We start from the raw sequence: 20,402 nt of genomic DNA on the forward strand, positions 1-20,402 counted from the left end.
TTCTGCATTTCTGGAGGACACTTCAGGTATATAATCCTACAAGATTTCAGAGCAAATTATTGTACTTTCTGTCATATTTTTGAAAGTTATCTAATCATACTTTCTCTCTCTCTCTCTCTTTTTTTTTTTTTTAAGTTTTATGGCTGCACCCATGGCATACGGAAGTTCCCAGACCAGGGATGGAATCCGAGCCACAGCTGTGATCTATACCAACACCAGATCTGTGATCTATGGCAACACCAGATCATTTAACTCACTGAGCCAGGCCGGGGATTGAACCCATGCCATCCACAGGGACTTGAGCCACTACAGCCAGATTCTTAACCCACTGTACCACAGCAGGAACTCCTCTAACCATACTCTTAATTCCAAATTTGGTGTTGCAGTTAAGCATCCTGCCAGACAGGATTCAGTCCATGCAACTCAAAAGTAAGGGTTTTCTTTCTGTTCTCAGATTAAAATCCCACAATTTGTAATCCATGGATAATTTTAGGCTGAGCCTTGCAGAGATTTCTCAAAAAAAAAAAAAAAAAGTGGTGAGGCAAAAGAAAACATTACTTGTTAATAATCCAATCAAGCACAGACTCTGTATAGAAGAGAGGCAAGTAGTTTCAAATGGACTGACTATCTGGCACCCCTACACCCCCCCCCCCCAACTGTCATATACACTATTTGATTTCATTCTGGGCCAAGTCAATTCGAAACAAAGGACAGGTAAAAACAAAGTTTATTTTTAATCTATCTGGCACTGAAGGGTTGTCTTGTTATCTAGAGGAGATGTTAATTTTTATCCCTTATCTAATTTTTATCATTCTGCCTCAACACTGGCAAGTGGTGATAGCTCAATTTCTAGCACTGATTTCTTTTTGAAACTGGTTTCCTATATTAGTTACAAAATCCTCTCTCCTCCTATCCCCAACTTTAACCAATCTAGAGTTTTTCTGACTTCAAAGCCAGTCTCCTCTTGACATGCTCATGAGCTTGACAATAAAACCCCTTAAATAGACATTGTGGAAGATGGGTGCAGTTTTAATGTTTTAAATTATATTCTTATTTCCATGTCATGAAATTATTATTTGACAGGGTTCAGAGGTCTTTTTATCTTTGCCTATCCTTTAGGAGATTATTTAAAAAGCATTCCCCAGTTTTTTTTTTTTTTTTTTTTTTTGCTTTTTAGTGCTGTACCATATATGGAGGTTCCCAGGCTAAGGGTCGAATCAGAGCTACAGCTGCTGGGCTATGGCCCAGCTACAGCAACTTGGGATCCAAGCTGTGTCTGTGACCTACTCCACAGCTCACTCAATGCTGGACCCCCGACTAACTGAGTGAGGCCAGGGATCGAACCTGCATCCTCAGGGTTACTAGTCAGATCTGTTTCCGCTGCACCACAATGGAAACTGCCCCCCCCCCCGTTTTATTGAGATATTATTGACATGTAACATATGTAAGCTAAAGTACAATGTGATAATTTAATACATGAAACCATTGCAAAATGATTACCACTATAAGTTTAGTTAAGAGCTCCATTCTCTCATATAATTACCTTTTTCGTGATAATAACTTTTAAGATCTACTCGCTTAACAACTTTCATGTATATAATACAGCATTAATCAGTCACCCTGATGTGCATTAGATCCCCAGAAATTAATCATTTTGTAGCTAGAAATTTATAACTTCCATCTAGCTTCTCCCCATTTCCCCTGCTTCCCCCAGCCCCTGGCAAGTGCCATTCTACAGATTCATTTTGACAAATAACCTGACCAACTAAAGGTATAGACTCATGGAAATTGGTTATAATCATGAGATAGAGCAACAAATCTGGGCTTTGACCTGTAGTTTTCCTATCCCATGTGCGCTTCTATAATAGGCAAATGACCTACTATGATTTATGCACACTGAAAAGATAAATTTCTGAACTTTTTCCCCCCTAGACTTACTCATCACATATATTTCCCTCACAGGAATATCCTGTATCATCTAAGTGGATAATTAACATTCAAGTTATTAAGACTATGTCCACATGATGAAAAGTGTTTTGGAAAGGAATAAATGAGTGCATTACTAATGAAAATTCTTTTCCTTTACAAAAAGTCACTGAATTATGCTATCCAAACAGCCTATTGTCCAATAATACATTGATAAATGGAGGGACAGACCATCTCATTAAAAATATCAGAACATCATTTGCAGTTCTCGAAGTCAGTATTCAGTATCAACAAGCTATAAACTTTCTCTCCAAATCAGAGATACTAATCCACCAAACTGAGCGGCAGCCATGTGCCCAGTTGGAGACGGAAAAACAAAAGACATACTCTGCTCTCAAGAGCCTTTACCCCATGAAAGTGTTTTTCAAACTATCTTTGCTGAGACCTACAGTGAGAAATACTTTTTACATTGCAAATCAAATGCAAAAGTTGCCAATGTAATGTTTACTTTGCTACCCTTGAAAGGCACGCAAGCGTTTTCTACTGTATTCTATTTAGCTTTAAAAATAAATGCTAGTTGAAAACCACAACATTGATATTTCTGGTAGGAGGCTGTGACCTACAGTTTGGGAAAGAGGGATTCAGTAGTTACAATCGGTCTATATTTTTGATGAATGTGGCAGATGGATATGGAGCATTCACAAAAAATTATTCATAAACAAGGTGAACTAAGATTACCCTAAGGACACAGTGTGTGGCATATAATAGGGGCTTGATAAAATTTTGATGAAATAATTAATAGAACACCAAAGAAACAAAGGTATTATGGACATGCCGCAGCAGACTCGCCAAACAGAGGAGGAGAAAGGGCCTAGTTTGAGCAAAGATTTTAGGCTGATTTTTAAGGAAAATGGCAACTAGTGTGCCTATAAGTGCTAAATATATTTTTTTTTTTTTTGTCTTTTGTCTTTTTGTTGTTGTTGTTGTTGTTGCTATTTCTTGGGCCGCTCCCGCGGCATATGGAGGTTCCCAGGCTAGGGGTTGAATCGGAGATGTAGCCACGGGCCTACGCCAGAGCCACAGCAACGCGGGATCCGAGCCGCGTCTGCAACCTACACCACAGCTCACGGCAACGCCGGATCGTTAACCCACTGAGCAAGGGCAGGGACCGAACCCGCAACCTCATGGTTCCTAGTCGGATTCGTTAACCACTGCGCCACGACGGGAACTCCCTGTGCTAAATATTTTTATAAAAAATTAATGAGATACTGAGGAGCATTTAAAACCTCTTGTGACAGGCAGATCTGGATCTGAATCCCAGATTCTCCAATCACCAGGTTTGTAATAAGGGAACATTCTCCAGTTCATCTTAGCTGTAGTTTTCTGGTCTTTAATTTTGGGATGATGTTATCTGATTAACTAGGTTATGATGAGAATTTCTAATAATGTATAAAATAAACATTCCAGGGCCTAATATGTAGCAAGTGCTCTGTAAATACATCAATACATACTATCTGGGGGTGTCAAATATTGGTTAGGTCATTTGTTTTTGCCCACTATCTGGCTTTAGCATTCTATCATACTAAAGAATATTCCCTTCAAAACATCTCACTGGGCACTGCCATTTCTTCTCTGCACAAACTGGTAACTAGCAGGTAATCAGGATGACTCCACCTTTGTAACTGTTGAGGAACCAAGGGAGCCTTGTGGAAATGATAGCAATGACTAAGATAGAGGCACTACCCTGAGCTGTGCTGGCTATGCCAGGAAGTTGTTAAACTCCAAATAAGTTTAAAAATCCTACTTTATCATTCATGTCACTTAATTTTTTTTTTTTTTGAGGGAAAATTTATTGCAAGACCAAAGCAAGAAGTACAAGCAACTTATGCTCAGAAGATTCAAATACCCTGATAACTTTCAGGGAAAGGTTTTTAAAGACAGCGTGGGGAAAGGGTGTGAGGTGTGTGGTCAGGTCATGGACATTCTTCTGATGGGTTGGTGGTGAGGTATTTGGGAGTCGATATCATTAGCTTTCTGGTTCCAACTGGTCTGGTGTCTACGTGCTTGTGGTCAACATGTAATTAACTTCTTCCACCTCGTGGAGGTTTCAGTATGTATAGCTTCCCTGTGTTGTCCATGGTGTCTTTTTTTTTTTATTTTTATTTTTATTTTTTTTTGCTGGGATAAGGTTTGAACCTGTGCCACAGCAGTGACCTAAGCCACGAAAGTGACAATGCTGGATCCTTAACCCACTGAATCACCAGGGAATTCCCATCATGTCACTTTTTTTTTTCCCCATCATGTCACTTTTAAAACATATATTTTAGGTGCTGTGTGTTCTGGAAAACAGAAGACAAATGAAATGGAATGGGATACCAAATTTCGAAATAACATGGAAGTAACCAATACCACGTTTGCATGATTCCAGTGGGAAATTCAGAGAAAGAAAATTCTGGGTAGTTGCTGCTTTTAGTGCTTTGACTACTGCTCAGTCATCAAAATTTCCAAACTCCCAAACTCCCACGATAGCTTTATTTCTTTCTCCTCAATTATCTCTTTTTCATTATTTATAGGGTTGGAAAATAGATAATGCTATCAACTCTAAATAGGTACATTTATTATCAGCTATATTTTCATATATTTGCCTAACTGGGTGGTTTCTTAAAAAAGAAAGTTAAAAGATTCAAATTATCATTAGAGGATTGTTAATAAAATGGTTCTGTATTCATGTTATGTATTACCCACAATATACTCAGGTTACACTGACACTTGTTAAATTTTAAGTCACATTGCCTATTATTGAGGGTGTTAATGCATGCAAGGATTTTATTTTTAAATTTCACTTAGTGGCAAAATATCACTTACTATATAGACATTTATCTAGGTTGGTATTGAAATGTCTAATATAGTCTTATCAATAGATTTTGATATGTTGCAATGAGTTACAATTTAAAATGTAAAGAACAGGAAAGTTATATTATAGGTTTCCAAAGAATATGTCTTCTTCACATGTGGAATTTAAAGGGGAAAGAAAAAAGCACAGAAGTATCTATTGGAATGCCTGGAATAGTCAGGTAAAACTTTACAATATAAACAAGAAAGATCTGTACAATGAATAATAGGGGATTGAATGTCTCTGCTAGAAATTTTCGATGGTGATGGTCAGGGTAAGTACTTCTCAAATTTTCATGCACATTAAATTTACTCAGGGTGTTTGTTTGTAACACAGATTTTGGGAAACAACCTCAGAAAGTCTGATTAAGAAGGTTTGAGGTGGGGCCGAGGTATTATTTATAAGCACTGCAGGCAGTTCTGATTGTACCTTGAAGAAACTGGTCTGAGATAATTCAGATGAATTTTGCTTTTGTCTTCACCTATTTCAGATGTAATCAAAGTGGTACATATTTACTCTAAGGAGCACAAAGAAGTAGATACTTGAGGCAAGATTCAAATTTATATTTTTGACTTTTCCATCTTCATTGTATACTATAGGCAAACAGCCCAATTGTCTTTATTGAGTTTCTCAAGCACCTCCAAATTCCACATGTACCCATGCCTGAATACCCATGTGCACAAAAATTGTCTGGAGTTCCATTTCTTAAAGCAGGTATTGTATTGATCTTTAAAGGCTGGGAGAATTACTGTAAAAAAGAGAATCACTAAATGATGAGAACAAATTTCTGATTGCAGCCAACATATATCCTACATTATTAAAAAGAGACTATAGCCAATATTTTATAATAACTATAATTAGAGTATAAGCTTTAAAATTGCGAATCATTATAGTCTACATCTGTAACTTATATAACATTGTATAGCAACTACAATAATACAAAATAAAATTAAAAAAATAAAAAGGAATTAGCACCTTGAACACAGAATAGAGTTTAGAGTGAGTCATTAAGCAGTGGCAGCACTCTCTCTCTATGTGGTGAGGAAATATTTCTGGGCAACTCCAAGGAGATGGCCTCGTTCTCTAGCTTTCTTCTCACTTCTAGTCCCGGAAGTATCATCACAGAAACTTTGGTGTCTTTTTCTCTCCCTTACCCCAGCCTGCTCTGCAGAGCCACTTGTCTTTGGTTAAAATGCCAAGGAAAGTCTGAAAGTGGTTTGCCACAGAAATGAACCATTGAACACACAAAGGACTGACACAAGATTTGTGTTTCCTATACCTACAGCTTTGTCTTTCTTAAAAGTAGTAACGCGAAAATCAGGAAACTTACTTAACTTCTTTGAGTTTCTGGGACAAATGTGTTTGCGACTATAAAATGCTTTGTAATCCATAAACTTGTAGGTGAGTATAATTAGGCATTATTATGTCATTGCTGTCCCTGTTATTCCTGTTTTGCGAGCAGTGAAATCCCAAGACAATTGAAAGAGGGCTGTGTGCTGGGTTCGGGTTGGGAGACCAAGAGGGAAGGTACCTGGATAACAGCTGCAGTTCACTTGCTGGTAAGCCTCAAGAAATTACGGCTTCAAGTCACTGACGGGGCCCAGTTAGCAATCAGAATCTTTGCTAGCTTTTGGTCCAGGATTAAGACATCTCTTGGAAGCCAGCTCTTGAGTTTCTTTCTGACTCTCAGAGCCCTACCTTTGGTCTAGAGGGCTCATCTCTGATGCCATCCTTCCATCAAGCCCCTTACTTTTCACTGTGCCCTTCCCAGCCCCTTCCCTGCACTGTGTGGTGATGTTGTGCCAAGGACCAGGAGACCACTCTTTCAAGAGCTTATTAGAAACAGGGGGAGAAAAATGGGGGAGGAAAAAGTGAGAGAGAAGTCCCTCCTTTCTGGCTTCCCATGCCAATTCTCTGAACCCCCATCACACCTTACACATGCTGGCTAAGCTTCAATGGATGAAATGCACATTAGAACAATGATGGTCTCCAGGTATATATGGGTTACAGATCTCGGAAGAGAACAAGAGTGGGTCATGATTTTTATGGGACTATACATTCTGAGGTCAAACCCACCAATCCAGTAACAGACATTTAGGACTTTATTCACAAATTTAGAATTACCTTTCACCAGCACAGTGGTATAATTCTACAGGCAGACATTCTGACATCTGACTAAAAAAGAGGTAGAAGGAGGAGGAAAGCATCATGGAAACAACTGTAATCTTTTTAATGACAAGAGAGAAGCTGCGAATGTTGGAAGGACCATACACAGTGAAATCTGCCCAATACCATGGGGAGTTTCTCATGCATGAAACTTGCTTCCTGAGAAATAATAGGTTGGCTTAGAGACTGCTTTCGATGATATTTTTTTTTGGCTTTGTCAAAACTTCAGACTTTTCTGCAATCATGTCCTAAGAAATGCACCTCATTAAAAATATAAAACTAATAGGCACTGCTTAATTCTTGGCACGAAGCAATACATCATCGCTGAAGAAATATTATAAAAATAAAGTGAATATGAAGAAAATAAGAACTAAAGAAATTTAATTCTAACATCCATTATGGCCTCTTCTAACATTTTAGAGAGCATGTTTAAATATTTATACACATGCATTTATACATATATATTTTTTGAAAAATAATTGAATCATATTAAAATACAATAGTGTAATCTTTTTTATTTAAAGGTAGCACAGATATTTTTTCCATAGCAATGTTATAATAATTAAATATATTTGGTATTTTGTTTTATGGTGGACTATATTTTATTTAACTAACCCTCCATTTTGGAATTTAGGTTACTGTTTTGTTTTATTTTTTTCTTTCTTTTCTTTTTAGGGCCACACCTGAGACATGTGGAAGTTCCCAGGCCAGGGGTCGAATCAGTTACAGCTGCTGGCCTATGCCACAGCCACAGCAATGCCAGATCTGAGCCGTGTCTGCAACCTACACCACAGCTCATGGCAATGCCTGCTCCTTAACCCACTGAGCGAGGCCAGGTGTTGAACCTGCATCCTCGTGAATACTAGTCGGGTTTGTTACTGCTGAGCCGCAATGGAGGTTACTGTTAAATTTTCACAACTTTATATTCTTATAATTCAGTTGCTGTACTAAGGAATATTTATTTCCTTTGGATGAGAAATTTATCAGATATTTAAGTTATTTTGAATAGGATATTGAAGAAATATCTGCACTTCCATGTCTGCTGCAGGATTATTCATAGTAGCCAAGATACGGAAACAACCTGGGTGCCCATCACTGGGTGAGTGGATAAAGAAGATGTCTCACACACACAAACACACACACACATATAATTCAGCCGTGAGAAAGAAGGAAATTCTGACATTCGTGACAACATGGATGAAAGTTGAGCATACCATGTTGAGATAAGTCAAAGACGAATAGTGTATAATATTACTAATACATAAAATCTAAAAACATCAAATTAAAAAAAAGAGATAAAGAGAGTAAAATGGTAGTTACCAGGGGATGGACAGTGGGGGATAGGAAAGATGATATTTAAGGGAACAAACTTAAATAGTAAATGAGTCCTAGAGATATAGAGAACAACATTGTATTATAAACATCAAACTTGCTAAGTGATCAGAACTTTATTATTCCAACTACTAAAAAGAAATTATAATTACATATTTTGATGGAAGTCCTAATTATTGCTACAAAGTAAAACATATCACAACATACAAATATATCAAATTATGATGTTGTGCGCCTTAAATTTATCCAATGTTGTATGTCAAATATATTTCAATTAAAATTCATATGTATTATTGATGCAAAATTTATTCAAGCAAATGAGGTTAGTTTTCTAAGCCTACTGATTTGATCATATTGCCTGGACAATTCAAATGGTAAGATGCCGGAACACCTGATTATTTCAGTCAATGGTAAGAAACAACTGGTCAATCCAGGGCATGATGTTATCTTTTCCCCCCTTAAATGGGAAGACACATCAAATTCTTAGGATAGCTTACAATCTCATCCTGCCTTATGTGAGACAGAAAGTGTTCCCTGACAGAAGACACAGGTCAGCAGCAGGCTTTCATGTCTCAGATGCCACATGAGGAAGAATTCTTTGTATTAATTTTTTCAGTTAAGTCCCAGTTCTCTGTTAGTTTCTCAAGTAAGTCCTATTGGGGTTAAACTCATTGGCCCTTCTAACATCACCAGTGATGAATAGTTATGTACGATGATGTTAGTAAAGACATAAAGCAATATAATGTTGTCTATGGTAGAAGAGTAATAAGGATTTGGTAGATGGAATGGAAAACAAAATTGTATTTCAGAGTCTTTATGGAATCATTTTTTAAGCAAGAGCAAACTAATGGAACTGCAGAGCAGAACTACTGGGCACTGTTAATTCAGTGAAATTAGTATTCAAACTTGCTGAATTTGTCACTCTTCCGCCATCTATGTGACCATTTTCAAGACAGATTTATTTGATAAAAAATGATGAACAGGAATTAGAAAAAGTGATGTGAAAAAGTTTGTAATCCAAGATTGTGAGTGAGTGTTTATAGATGCCCCAAAGAATAGTTTTATTTAGACCTCATCTGATTAACGTGAATCTATGCATAGCACAGACTCATGTATAGTCACATTAAGAGAAAATAAAAATGTGGGTAGAGTACCAGCTGTTTGATTTGTGGCCACCATTATTTTCACCTTTGCACCCGTTGAATTAGAGGTATTAACACTAGTTGATTTTGCCTGTACCTCTTAAATGTGAACACGGTAGGGGTAAAAAGCCATGTTAATGAATCATGATATATTTAAAAAACCATTGACTTGTCCTCACTAAAGTTTTTTTTTAATAAATAAATGAAATAAGCTGGGGGGGGGGTGCCTAAAAGGACCTCAAAACCGCTTTAGGATGGATGATTTCAGAGGTTCTGATTTACCCAAGCAGACACTGCTTCCCACCTTCTGACTCTGTAACCACTGCAACTGATCCTGAGCATTAGTCTTGGGTGAGACTTCACAGCCATGTAGACTAATGTAAAGAGAAGACAAAGTAAGCCAGAGAAAGATAAATACCACATGATATCACTTATATGTGGAATCTAATAAACATGACGCAAAAGAACTTATTTATAAAACAAACGAACTTCCAAATTTTTTTAAATCAAACTTGTGGTTACCAAGGGGGAAATTATGGAGGGGAGGGATAAATTGGGAGGATGGGAGTAACACATACACACGACAATAGATAACAAATGAGGACTAGTGTATATCACAGGGACGTCTACTCACTGTTCTATAATAACCTATATGGGAAAAAAGAATGGATATATGCGTATGTATAACTGATTCACTTAGCTGTACACCTGCAACTAATACAACATTGTAAATCAACTATACTCCAATAAAATAAATAGCCTTTGGCTCTTGCTTTTAAAATACAACTCCAGAGAATTTAGCTTGCTCTTTGCGACTTTGATTGGAATTTGTGGGAGGTTGTTATTAATTGAAACCCGTATTTGGGAACTCAGGAAAAGTTCTGTTTATCACTTGTGTTTCCATATCCAGCAAGTGTATGATTTTAGATGATGATTTACAATGTTTACAAAAAAATGAAAACAGCATTAGAAATAGGTAACTATGGAATAAAGAATATGGAAATAATGAAGTTTGTCTTTTTTACATCATTTCCCTCATTTCTGTTTCCTCAATAATGTTTATGACACTTTAGATAAAAAATGCTTTTGATCATCTCTGAATTAAGTATTAAGGAGCGATGCAGAAAAGTAACTTCCTTTTAAGATACTTTCCCCTCCCTCTTTCAGGCACTATCAGTTTTGGCATCACATTAATTTTACAAAGACACAAAGTATAATAGTTACAATAGTCTTTGATAATCAAAAGGACTTTTTTTAAGGTAGTGTGCGAGATACTCCCATATAATTATGAAACTTTCCCTGTTACAGGATGAGGAATTAAACCCTTTTCTTTTTTCTTCCATCCTCAGATATTTCACTTCATATTGCATTTGAATTATGCATCCGACTTCAGCGTCTTTGTTTGAGGCATCTGAGCAGTATCTGACAACATTACAACAAGTACATCAGAACTACCTGTAGGGTGTATTAAAACACAGGTTGCTGGGCTCAACCCCAGTGTTCCTGATTCAGTCACCTTGAGATGGGCTGAGAATCTGCATTTCTGGTCAGCTCTCGGGTGATACCAAAGCTGCCAGTCCAGGGATCACACTTTGAGAACTACTGCTTTGAAGAGACTTAGTTTTCTATTTGCTCTTACATGTATTTCTTTCAAATACACAGTTTTAAGAGTAAGCCGATACAGAAGAAGAAATGGCGACTATTCACTAAGGCACCCATTTTCTTACTGAAGTTACAACTCCTGATGTTTATCACTCCTCTCCCGAGAAGAGATTTTATTGATATCCAGTCATTGCCTTCAATTGCTCCCTTGGAAAATGCTCTATGTGATGATAAAGCATCATCAAGCACCAGAGGGAGGTTCTGTTTAAGAGATTATAGGGTAGGTACATAACATATACTTCATAATTTGCCAAATGAATACACAAACTAATTATATCCCTTTGAATTCATATACTTAATTATATATCACCACTGCTCACTTTTTCATCACTATCCCCATTGTGAGAAGAAAATCATTTTCTTCACATACTTCTTTCTCTCCCTTAGCCATCATGATACATTTCACTTTTCTCTGAAATTTATGGGTCTTTCTATCCTCAAGAAACTTAGGAGGCAAGAAAGAGCAGAAATAACTCTCCCCATTGTCTAAAAGAAGGAAAAGGGCTCAGAGGAGGACTTTTTCTAAGGCCACTGAACTAAAATGATGGCATGGGATTGGACCAAGGCTTTGCAGTCTCAGGGTGGGTGAGGTCCTCACTGAATGGGGCCTTCACCCTCATTGTCAAGGCGAACAAAGGGTTACATGCCAGGAGCAGCTGTCTGCACGACACTGACCTGGGGGGTAATGAGAAGGAATCAGCTGTTGGGGCTGTGAGATCTCCCCAAGGACATTACAATCAAGAATTTTGAACACCTGTGGAGCCCCACCTCACCCGGGAGCCAGAACAGCTGTTGGCCACTGTCTTTCCACACTCAGATCCAGGCAGAAAATCAGAGCAGAGAACAGGTAGAGCCTGTCCTAGGACAACTTGCATGTATGCCCTTTGTTTCCTCCATCCTAGTCGTGTTACTACTTTTTTTCCCTAGGATCTAACGCGTCCCTCTTCTGCACCTCTGCATCTCAAAATGAGGTTACTAACTGAAAGCCTGGACCACTTGCTCTGAAATGAAATCTTCAAAATAGCCTGACCTGCCTCATTAGAGCTCATGTGTCATTTAATCTCATCCTGCTGATGCTGGGCCTGGCATGCAGAGGGAAACTTAGTCTGTATTTGTGGAATGAATGAATATTGTCCAGAAGACAGAACCAGGTCACTGGTTCACATTTGATATTCAGGAATTATTTTGTGTGCCTACCTTTGGTGGGTAATATACTGTGTATCGGGGATGTCTTGATGAAAGGAACTGATCTATTCACTGCCTTTAAAGATTTAACAGGGAATACAGACAACTAAGAATTTTTTTTTAATTGAGGTATAATTGATTTACAATGTGTTTGTTTCAGGTGTACAGTGATTCAGTTACACATACATATATATCTGTTTTTTTTTTCAGATTCTTTTTCCTTATAGGTTTTTATAAAATATTTAGCATATTTTCCTGTGCTATACAGTAGGTCCTTGTTGGTTATCTATTTTTTTGTCTTTTTGCCATTTCTTGGGCCACTCCCATGGCATATGGAGGTTCCCAGGCTAGGGGTCGAATCGGATCTGTAGCCGCCAGCCTACGCCAGAGCCACAGCAATGAGGGATCCGAGCCACGTCTGCAACATACACCACAGCTCACGGCAACGCTGGATCCCTAACCCACTGAGCAAGGGCAGGGACCGAACCCACAACCTCATGGTTCCTAGTCAGATTCGTTAACCACTGAGCCACTATGGGAACTCCTATTTTTTTTTAATTTTATTTTATTTTTAATAGAGTATAGTTGATTTACAGTATTGAGTCAATTTCTGCTGTACAGCACAGTGACTCAGTCATACATATGGACCCACAGACATAGAAAACAAACTTATGGTTATCAAAAGGGAGAGGGGCAGGGAGAAGAATAAACTAGGAGTTTGGAATTAACATACGCATACTTCTATATATAAAATAGATAAACAGTCATATATATGTATATATATATGTGTATATATATAAAACAGATACCCAGTCATATATCTATATGTATATGTGTGTATATATATATATACATATATATATATATATATATAATAGATAACCAGTCATATATACACTGGTTATCTATTTTATATGTAGCAGTGTGTATATATATGACAAATATATATGTATGTGTGTGTATATTAATCCCAAACTCCTAATTTATTCTTCCCCTGCCCCTTTCCCTTTTGGTAACTTAGGTTTGTTTCCTATGTCTATGGGTCTACTTCTCTTTTGTATATATGTTTATTTGTGTCATTTTTTTTAAAAGAGTCCACATATAAGTGATATCATGTGATATTTGTCTTTCTCTGTGTGGCTTACTTGACTTAGTATGATTATCTTTAGCTCTTAGACTTCTTGGCTCTATCTCATAAAGAATCACAGGACATCCCAGAGCCCTCGGGTTCAGCTGATATGGCAATCTGAATTTTTCTCGTTGAGGCCCAGTGCTAGCTAAGAATTCACTGCCTTTCCCAACTTCCTGCTCTATCCAGCTCTCTCTCTGGCCTTATTTGGCCCTGGGTGTGAGCTTACTTGCCTCCTGGCATAGTTTCAATCCTATGTAGTGACACCAGCATCAGTGGGTAACTATAGCAGCTGTCTGGACCTGTCTGTAAATTAAAGCTATAACTCTAAACTTGGAAAACCAAAGAAGCAGCAGCAGGCCTTCCCTTTCAGAAAACTACCAGTCATCCTGCTGAAGAAACCTGGATGGATTTGCAGCCTCTCTTGAATCTTCAGGAACAGGAGGTGTGAGAGAGATCTAGGGGCCCATTAAATTGTCCCTAAATAAAGCTAAGAATTTCAGAGGCCTTTAAAATTTGCTGAGTGCAGATACATGGCAGGGTGCGGATGTTCATCTTGTTCTTTTTCTCAATTTTGGGAGGAAAATTGTCAATCTAAAGAGAATAATGTAGAAACACATGTTAATTAATCTAGGTGTGTTTAGCAAAAAGGAAATGTCATCAAGCATTTTTTTTTTTCCCTAAGTAAAATCCCACTCTTTGGAAAAGGCTGAGTTATAGAAACATCAGAGGGTGCTTTTTGGCATTAATAAGAAGTTTGGTCCTTAATAAAAGGATGAAACTATAGATATTCAACTTCCTATCACTATCCCCAGAAAACCCTGTAGCTTGGGATCCTCCAGGCAGAGCTCATTTCCATGTTTCATCTCCCTACAGTCAATTCTGAAATTCCAGTGGTCATGTTCAGACATAACTTACCAGAAGAGTTATTTCATTCAAAAACATCTTAATTTTCAATGGCATTTTGAATCTCCAAATCTGTGCTATGGAGAATTCTCTATTTTGACATGTTCATTCTGGTTGAGTAAATTTAATGTTGAAGAAACCAATTCTAAAGTTAAAAACTGTGTGTATATGTGTGTGTGTGTTTCATTGTTTTTTTTTTTTTTTTTTTTGTCTGAGCGAGGAAGAATCTTTCTTTCATTACCCTTTCTGGCATACAGACTTTAATGTCTACTTAATGTCTATTTTTAGCATTTGTAAATTATAATGGAAAAATGTATCTTCTGCTGAGTGAGTTGGAAATGAACTTTCTGAGAACTTTGGAGATAGCGGCAAGGTTCTCCCTAAGACGCACACAAAAGGAGGCTGAGGGTAGATCAATACTCCCCTGCAGGGGTGAATTTGATGGTGGGAAAAGCCCCATTTGGGGAGCAGACAGACCTGTGTTTAGAGCCCAGCTCGGCCATTTATTCATTGTTGACTAACCTCACGTGAAAAGGAGGTGGGGGTTATATGGTCTTTCTACTTCTTGCGTGTGTGAAGATTAGAATCTGTGAAGGGTTTAGCACAGTGCTTGGCCCATGGTAAAGGGTGGATAAATGGAAGTGATTATTGTAACCACTCTCTGTCAGCAAAGTGGTTTAGGAGATATTTGACCTGATCCACCTGGTGTTATTCGAATTTCTCTATTAGGAAGTGAGGTGCTCCATGCAGATCCTGACTTTAAGTAAGTGATTGCACCATGCTGGCTAGTTCATAGTCCTGGGTCACTGTGTGCAATGTACTTTCCACGTGGAAAGTCAAGTGTTACATAGAATTCTAAATAGTGGAGGGGAAAAAAAGAGCTACCTAGAAAGTAAGGTTTTACAGGTAACAAAACACTTCAGAGAAGAAAATCCTGGGTATGAAAATCAAAGATGAACTCTTGTTCAGTGAATGTTTAATTACATAACTTGTGCTGGACCCTGTGGGGGATATATACATGGTAGAGTTACAAGGTTCAGTCACGACTAATACTTTTTATTTCCTTCTCTACAATTGCACTCATTTTTTTCTTTTTCTTTGTTTTAAATTAAAGTACAGTTGATTTACAGCGGTATGACAATTTCTGCTGTACAGTACAGTGAGGCAGTCATACACACTCTTTTTCTCATATTATTTCCATCATGTTCTATTCCAAGAGATTGGGTATAGTTTTCTGTGCTGTATAGTAGGACCTCATTGCTTATCCATTCTAAATGTAACAGTTTGCATCTACCAAACTCTCAGTTCGTCCTGCTCCCTTCCCTCTCCCCCTTGGCAACCACAAGTCTGTTCTCCATGTCTGTGAGTCTGTTTTATAGACAGGTTCATTTGTGCCATATTTTAAATTCTACATATAAGTGATATTATTTAAAAGCCCTTTTTTTCCCCCCCTCAGTAGCTAGAATGTAGTATGATGGCTAAATTAAAACCCATGTAGGAGTTCCCGTTGTGGCTCAGTGGTTAGCAAATCTGACTAGGAACTATGAGGTTTCAGGTTCGATCCCTGGCCTTGCTCAGTGGGTTAAGGATCCGGCGTTGTCATGAGCTGTGGTGTAGATTGCAGATGTGGCTCAGATCCCTTATTGCCATGGCTCTGGTGTAGGCCGGCAGCTACAGCTCTGATTAGATCCCTAGCCTGGGAACCTCCATATGCTGCGGAAGCGGCCCTAGAAAAGGCAAAAATAAATAAATAAATAAATAAAACCCATGCAATATCCTAAAGCTGACAGAGTCACTTCTGCTTTGTTTAGTCACCTCTAATTCACTCAATCTGTGTGCAGGGGAGCCCTAGGGGCCATTGTCTACATTCCTGGGAAAGAACTCCAGTTCTCACAGATACCACTGAAGTGTTGTTATACCTCCTCACTGAGTGAAAATCTCTGCCCTTATCACACATGTAGAAGTGTCTCTGGTTGAGGCAAAGACACCTCTCCCAGCATTGATAATGCATAATCAGATCAGATCAGGTTTCAAGGGCTGGGTGTGACCCTATTCAATCCCAACCTGGAAGGTCCAAGCACCATTTTGATCCAGTTTGTAGGAAACATTTGATGCCACTAATAAAAGTGAAGTGAAACACCAATGGATTTGATGTGTCCATTGGATATTTAGGTGAAAATGCCTGCCAGCCTTTTGAAATGTGGGCCCGATGCTCCAGAGCAAAGCTAGAGCTGAGAGCAGAGCATTTGGGAAGACTCTGTTCAGTAGGGCTGCCTGAAGCCAGGAGACCAGGAGAAATCATCAGCAGCGTATCAGAGGGTGGATGGTTGAAGTGATGATCTGCCAAGACCCACAATACAGGGACTTGTCTTCCACCTGCAGGTTCAGCCACCTCCAAGTCTACCATTCCATCCACATCAAGGGGAATGGAAGTGAAGCCCCACAGCAGTGCTTTCTGTATCATCTTGTTCTTGGTGGGGTGCTAACTGGGGGTCCAGTAATTCATTCCCATTCTGGCCTATTTATGTCTTATGTTCTTCCCTGTGGGGAGCAGAAAGTGGCTGGAAAAATACTCAGCAGTTGCCCTGGGAACTCCTGTGACCATGGTGACTGGGCAGCATGGTGTCTAAGGAGCCTGGAGGCAAATACACGTCTTGTATTTAATAAGTGTTCAGAGGAGTTCCTGTTGTGGCTCAGTGGATTACAAACCCAACTAGTATCCATGAGGATGCAGGTTTGATCTCTGGCACTTCTCAGTGTGTTAAGGATCTGGCTTTGTCCTGAGCTGTGGTGTAGGTTGCAGACACAGCTCTGATCCCAGGTTGCTGTGGCTGTGGCGTTGGCTGGCAGCTGCAGCTCTAATTTGACCCTTAGCCTGGGCATCTTCATATGCCGCATGTGTGGCTCTGAAAAACCCCAAAAAAGTGTTCAGAGTCAGTTCAAGCTCAACACTGAAGTCCATTCAAGACAAGATGTTAGAGAGAGAAGAGTGCAGATTCAAGCAGGCCAAGAACATGGAAGTTGATGTGTAGTTATGATGGATGGTGGGGAGAAGGGTTGCAGTCTGCACTCTGTGGGGGTGGTCCATCAGATGATGCCTCCGCCTAACTGCTCGAAGTCTAGAGTCATTTGATTTGGATATTATTACACAAGTCCTGGCCTAACTCTTAATCCAATCCCTTAACTCCTTGGCTCTTCCAAATATGAGTTTCCTATAGGGACTAAGATCATGCAGCTCTGGTCCCTGTGGTGATTTTTTGACCCTTAATTTTCAGATCTTCTTGGCGATTAGTACCTGCCGGTTTACTTGGTTACTTACCTCTGCTCTGGCCCCTCCAAACCCTACTTTGCTTTATCTGTTGGATTCTCATTGTCAATGGCTTGCCTAGGTCTAATCTGTTTCCAGGACTTTCTTTGGGATGACTATCTTAGCATTGTGTGTACATCTCATCTTCTGGTGCTTTATGAATTTAGAATCACTCTTCTGCTGGATGATTGGTGGTCCCATTTGTTCAGCACATCAATCTTTTCAGGAAATTACTGTGTGTGTCCTTTATGTCTCAAACAACTTTCAGGCCAGGTTTGTAATTCTTATTTTGCAGGCCACACAAATAGGCTCAGAGAGATTCAGAAGTTTGTCCAAGGTCATGCAACTAGGAAGTGCATAGGCAGGCCCTAAAATTAACTCAGGTTGGTTTGGTTCCAAGTCTCTTTCCATGACTACGGGTGGCTTCCAGGGAAGCATGAGGAGGTTAGAGAGGTGAATAAGACTATGTTAAGAAAGAGTATTTCTGGAGTTCAAACAGTTTTTGAGTGATTAACCTCAGAGGAGTGGGCTTGCTAATGAATGGGGTGGAGAGAAAGATAACAAGTTTGAAGGAAGTTGAGGGATGTTCATTCAAGGTTTCAGAGGAGATGTCAGCAAGAAACTCAGCATAATGACCTAGTTATGTTCTTCTAGACTTAAAACCAAGGCAACATGTCACGTTTCCTTTGGAAATGGGTGTTAGGGAAGAATCCAAAGATCATTGCTGAATTCACCTGCACTCTAGACAGGATCTTGTTATTTCCAGGACACCAAGACACACATGCTGTGTATGTTTGTGGCAGATTTGCACACTACTGGGCCAGTAATCTTGACCACAACCTCCAGGAAGAATGAACGTAACATTTGTGAGAGGAGCACACATGTCACCTCTGGTTAGCTATGAATAGAAATGGCTCCTCTTTGCTAGATGTTCCTGATGTAAAGCATCTTTATCCAAACTATTTCTTCCTCCCCCCACCTCCCCCGACACAAGTATATGCAGAATAGCTAACATTCTTCCTTTTCCTTTTAGAAGGCGGATTAGTACCACCTGTCTCAGCTAACATTCATGGGATTCAGCAGGAAAAACAGTATTAGGAGAGGAAAGCTCCTTTGAATGCAGTATTTTAGGATTATTTCTTTGGTCGCTAAACTGCTACCTTTGTATTCAAAGGTGATGAGACATTTTCTGGCTGAGAGACAGACATCCCAGAAAGGTGTCAAGTTAAAAGAAGGCTGATGAAAAGATTTGAGCCAAAGCCATTGCGGGCGGGGGCGGGTGAGGGATCTAGTGCTGGCGTTGCTTACATTTTCTTCTTACTGTTACAGTTCAGGGAAGGATTGTGGTCATCACCTTGCAGCCCCATCCCACCCCTTCTATGGAAGGTATTAACCTGGGCTCTCATTCCAGCTGGATCTTTGCCATCCAGCCAGGCAGCTTGATGACTTTCTCTGTATAGGGAAATGGGAGATGTTACATTGCCTGGAGGTTCAAAGGGCTGTCTCTGAGCCAAGAGTCCTGAAACCTGCTCTTGGATTTGGCATTCAACAGGATGGCATCGTGGGTTAGGCATTTAACCTTTCACTGTCTGCATTTCCCCCTTTTCTAAAATGGAGATGATGGAAATCTCTCACAGGAGCATTGGGAAGATTAATGAGTTAATGTTTTCTGAAGTGCTTTGAGATTCTCAGATGAAAGGTGCTACATAATAATTATAATAACACTTTGTTCTAACATAGTGCCTCTCTTCCAGGGAGCTCAAACTGCTTTACAAAAATTATTTCATTAATCTTCACAGCATCCCACCATGGCAGGTAGCAATTATGATCCCCTTTCTCATATCAGGAATCTGGGACACAGAGAAATAAATTTATCTGGCCAAGGTCACACAGCTGGTTATTGGTTAAATCATCAGCTTAATTCAGGTCTCATTCATTCATTCATTCACTCATTCATCAAATATTTACAAACAATTATATGCCAAACGCTTGAACGATTTGCTTGATGCAAAGTCAAATAAAATTAAATAAAATATATCCTTTGCCAGTTGAAAAGATTGGGTAATACACTTGGATGAGTAACTATATAATTGTAATAAAATATAGGAAAGATATGTGATGCAGTAATATAAACAAACATGCATCCAGAGTAGCCACCATGAAAGAAACAAGTGACTCTGGCTTTACCAAAGAGATGTCATATGAGAGAGGTTTTTTTTTTGTTTGTTTGTTTGCTTTTTGTTTTTCCTTTATAGGGCCTCAGCTGTGGCACATGGAGGTTCCCAGGTTAGGGTCAAATCAGAGCTGCAGCTGCCAGCCTACACCACAGCCTCAGCAATGTGGGATCAGGGCTACATCTTCGAACTACACCACAGCTCATGGCAATGGCAGATCCATAACCCATTGAATAAGGCCAGGGATTGAACCTGCATCCTCATGGATACTAGTTGGGTTTATAAGCCACTGAGCCACAATGGCAACTCTCCCATATGAGAGAGTTTTGAGTGACGAGTTTACCAGTGGTGAAAACAGAGTAGATGAAATGTGTCTGAAGTAAGGGAATGAAAGAGCATGATAAATCTGGGGAGTGGGATCCACTTGGAATATTGGAGGAACAAAGAATATTTTGGACAGAGAAGTGGGCTAAGAAATTCAAACTTTATGCATGAGGCAATTGAGAAGCTTTGGAGGTTGTTCAAGTAGAAGGAACAAAGTCATTTTTTGTTTGGAAAATTAGAAGGTTGGGATGCAAAA

The 20,402-nt window shown here is 39.1% G+C and overlaps 1 long non-coding RNA gene across 1 annotated transcript in view; it reads right to left on the reverse strand.

Moving 5' to 3' along the window:
- LOC146401780 (uncharacterized) overlaps window positions 1-20,402 on the reverse strand; it is a 300,118-nt gene that overhangs the window by 172,330 nt on the left and 107,386 nt on the right. The gene's annotated exons all lie outside the window — the stretch shown is intronic.

This window comes from Sus scrofa, chromosome 7 (assembly GCF_054392235.1).
Source record: "Sus scrofa isolate SSC_HxYL_T2T_F1_AM1 chromosome 7, Sscrofa_HxYL_maternal_Yorkshire_Landrace_v2.0, whole genome shotgun sequence".
Classification (NCBI taxonomy): domain Eukaryota; kingdom Metazoa; phylum Chordata; class Mammalia; order Artiodactyla; family Suidae; genus Sus; species Sus scrofa.